This window comes from Notolepis coatsorum, assembly GCF_963971535.1.
Source record: "Notolepis coatsorum genome assembly, chromosome: 16".
Classification (NCBI taxonomy): Eukaryota; Metazoa; Chordata; class Actinopteri; order Aulopiformes; family Paralepididae; genus Notolepis; species Notolepis coatsorum.
The window spans coordinates 6,119,894-6,124,433 of NC_140180.1; positions in this window are offsets into that span (position 1 = coordinate 6,119,894).

The following is a 4,540-nucleotide window of genomic DNA, read 5'->3' on the forward strand; positions in this document are numbered from 1 at the left end:
CTTATGGGCGGGGCCAACACAGCCTGAAATCCAAAGTGAGAGAATTGTGGCTTTTGAGTACTTGATTAGAAATATAAAACAATGAATCTTTTTGAATAAAATCTTACAGATGTGTTCAATAGACTCACAGTAATTGTGTAACGTTGCCCAAATAGTGCTAGGAATAGCAATGCTAATATAGCCTATATTTTCATAAATGTTATATGTATTTTAAAAAGTTTGTTCACATCACTTTATTACCATAATTGCTCTCTCCATCAGTTGCGCTGCTTCCAGTGCAGCTTGTATACATTTGAGCCTTTATCCAATCAGATTTTCCACCTGTGCTGTCTCCGGGTAAAATAAATCTACCATGAAGCATTCGGGATGTGATTGATTGATTTTTAATTTTCTTTTTTATAAATGTTTTTATTTTCAATTTTCAACATAGAACAAGACAATACCATTAACAATAACAATAACAATAACAATAACAATAACAATAACAATAATAATAATAATAATAATAATAATAATAATAATAATAATAATAATAATAATAATAATAATAATAATAATAATAATAATGACACTAACAACAGTAATAACAGCACAATACAGGCAAACAAGAAAGTAAAACAAGAAAAAAATAAAAAAAATAATGTGGCTCTCATGTGTGTGCATTGTCTTGTGTGCTATATATATATGTGTATTCTACCTACCCATATATGCGTGTGCCTTACCTACGTATATGTTTTATGTGTGAGTGCATATGTGTAGTGTGAACGTGTGCATGTGACCGTGTATTCCCTTAGCGACAATGTCAGTACAGTCAGACAAAACAAGGCAGCAGTGGTCCGTTGGGAGGTTACTGGTAATGGGGAAATCCGGCGAGTACAGTGGTGGATAGCGCAGATCCAATATGTGACAGATAAGGGTCCAAGATTTCATAAAAAGTGTCCAACTTAGAATGCAGCATGCACGTAATATACTCACAGGGAATGCATTCCATTATGATATTGTGCCATGACCTCTTTGACGGGACCTTATCCTTGATCCAAAACAATAGGATGTTCTTTCTAGCAGCAAATGTCAACAAATTGAACAGTCTCTTATGTTTGAAATTGGCAATATGAATATCTGGGAGGCCCAGCAAAAGGCAGAGGGGATCCAGCTCGATGGGGGTGTGAAATATGTCAGATAGTTCCTCTACGATGTCGGACCAATAGCTCTGAAGCTTTACACAGGTCCAAAAGCAGTGGACATGGTTTCCAATCTCTATCTTGCATTTAAAGCAAAGTGGGGACGTATTGGGATCCATTTTACTCTTAAGCGCGGGGGTAATATGAATGCGGTGCAAGATTCTCATTTGAATAGCCTTGGTGCGGTTGCAAACAAATATTTTTTTTGCGTAGGTCCATGCATCCTGCCAGTCTGCATCTGCGATTTCTATGTCCAAGTTTTTTTCCCAGGACTGTTTAGTAACAAAGGAAGATAAAGATGAATTAAGGTTCAGAGTACTATAGAAGATAGATATTTGTTTTTGGGGGATCTGCAAGGAGAGGGCTTTCTCCACCTGCGAGGTGGAGATGTCAGTTAAAAGTGAGGTGTCCTTGGTGATAAACTGCCTAATTTGTAGGTATCTAAAAAATTCCGCTTTCAATAGGCCATACCGCTGCTGCAGCTGTGTAAAGGACATTAGGGTCTGGCCATCAAACAGGTGGCCAAGATCAGTTATGCCCTGCTTATGCCAGGTCTTGAAGCCGTCGCCAATTTGGTCTGGCTTAAAGTCAGGATTGCCTACGATCGGGGTAAGAGGAGAGGTCAGCTTGGCTCGGCCCTCCACCTTACGGACAGTCTTCCAGGCCTTGACGGAACATAGTGTGATGGGGTTGGAGCACATTTTCCTAACAGACTTAAAGTCCTAAATAGTAGGTTCCATAGGGGGGACTTAGATTGCGAGGATTCAATGTCCAGCCAGATTGACAGTGGGTCTGATCTGAACCAGCCAACCAGTACCCTAAGGTGTGCTGCTAGCTGGTAATGTCTAATATTAGGTAGGTCTAGACCCCCATCTTCGCTATCCATCTGTAATTTGGCCATTTTCAGATGCGGTTTCTTCCCATTCCAAATGAATGAGCTTAGCCAGCCTTCTAGCACCTTGATAACCTTGTTTGTCAGCAGCACTGGGATCATTTGGAGAGGGTACAACAGTCTGGGGAGTACGTTCATCTTGACGAGGGCTATCCTACCCAGCCAGGAGATCGGTAATGGGGCCCATCTAACTAAGTCTGCCCTTATGGTGTCTAAAAGGGGGGGAAAGTTGGCCTTAAACAATATATCATAGGTGGGTGTCACAAATACTCCTAGGTAAACAAAGCCGGAGGGCGACCAGCGAAATGGGAAGGGCTCAGGCAGTATCGGAATGGATTTGAGTGTCCCAAGTGGCATTGCTTCGGATTTGGAAAAGTTAATTTTGTACCCCGAGAAGGTTCCAAATGTGGAAATCATGTGGGTTAGACATGGAATTGAAGAGTCAGGTTTAGATATAAAGATCAGCACGTCGTCCGTGTAAAGAGTGATTTTGTGCTCCCTCTCGCCCACTCTAATACCTGAGATCTCGGCTGACTGCCTTACGGCCTGTGTGAGTGGTTCTATGGCCATGTCAAATAGTAATGGGCTAAGAGGATCCCCCTGGGGGTTCCCCCGTTGTAGGGGAAAGTTGTTAGACCTAAGTCCGTTAGTCAGGACCGCCGACATCCACGAGTTGTAAAGAACCTTGACCCAGTCAATAAAAGTGTCTCCTAAGCCAAATTCAGCGAGGGTTAGAAATAATTACGGCCATTCTACACGGTCAAATGCCTTCTCCGTGTCGAGAGACAGAACCACCGCGGGGTGGTCTGTCTCACGAGTCATTTGGATGATATTGAGGAGCCGTCTCATGTTGTCGGTAGAGTTCCTACCCTTAATAAAACCGGTCTGATCTTCGTTAATAATAAAAGGGAGTACTTTTTCCAGGCGCATGGACAGGATCTTGGAAAGCAACTTTTGGTCCGAATTAAGTAGGGCTATAGGCCTATAGGAGGCGCACTTTTCAGGGCATTTACCCTTCTTAAGGAGAAGGCAAATATTAGCTTCCCGTAGGGACTGGGGTAGTATCCCCACCTCAGCGGAGTGATTAAGCATTGCCAGCAGGGGATCCAAAAGAATATGACCGAATTCCTTATAAAACTTGCATCCGAAACCGTCCGGGCCCGGAGCCTTACCAGATGGCATAGCCTTAAGGGCGCCCAGAGCTTCTTCCTTCGTAATCGGGGCGTTAAGGAGCAAGTTCTGATCTTTCGATACCTTAGGGAGGTGTAAATCAGCGAAGAAAGCCTGCATGTCAGAGAGAGCACCGTCGGGTCGCTCGGTCCTATAGAGTTGGGCATAGAAAGAGGCAAACTCTTTATTAATAGTTTTGGTGTCAAAGGACCTGACCCCGTTGGAGTCCGAGAATGAGGCTATTACTTGGGTGTCAGCCCTTTTTTTCGCCAAGTTAGCCAGGCACCTACCAGGCTTGTCACCGTGTTCGTACATTCTCTGCCTGGCAAATTTAAGAGAATATTCTGCGTCCTGGATCAGAAGAGTGTTTAACACCGTTCTGGTGGCCGTAAGCTCTATAAGCACAGCCGGGGCTGGGTTTGAAACATGTTGATTTTCAAGGTCGGCTAGTTTGGATTCAAGAAGTTTGCATTGTTCATTTTTCTTGCGTTTCTTGGATGATACATAAGATATAATCAGTCCGCGAGAAAATACCTTAGATGTTTCCCAGAGTAGAGACGGGTTATCCGTAGAATGAGAGTTAATTGAGTAGAACATTTTAAATTCCGATTCGAAATAGGAGACAAATATATCATCTTTGAGGAGGTATGGGTTGAGGCGCCAACACCTCGACAGCGCTCTCTCTTCTGACATGGAGTAGACCAGATATATAGGGGCGTGATCCGATAAAACGATACGTCCGATTGTACAGGACGATACTAGAAAGAGCTTGGAGGAAGGGATGAAGAAATAGTCTATTCTACTGTTGCTCTTGTGTGGGCTGCTAAAAAAGGTGAACTTCAGTTCGGATGGGCAAAGGGTTCTCCAGACATCTGAGTATCCAGTGTCTTCGCATAGGGAGGTGAGCATCTTTGCTTGCCTAGAGGGGGGAGCCAGACTGGGTGGGAGTTTGTCAAGAGACGGTATGAGGTGACAGTTAAAGTCTCCGCCCACAAAAGCATTCTCAGAGACCAGGCCATTAAATTCAGTAAATATCTTGGATAGAAAGTCAGGAGAGTAACCTGGGGGACAGTATACATTCATAAATGTCATTTCTTTACCCTTAAGAACCCCTCTGATAATCACATAGCGACCTTGGCTATCCAAAGAGGAAGTTATAAGACTAAAAGGGAGATTTTTATTGATCAATATGGCCACTCCCCTACTGAATGTAGAATAGTTTGTGGCAAAGACCTGTCCCACCAAGCTCTTTTGGAGTTTAGCAGTGTTGTTGGGCCCCATATGGGTTTCCTGTAAA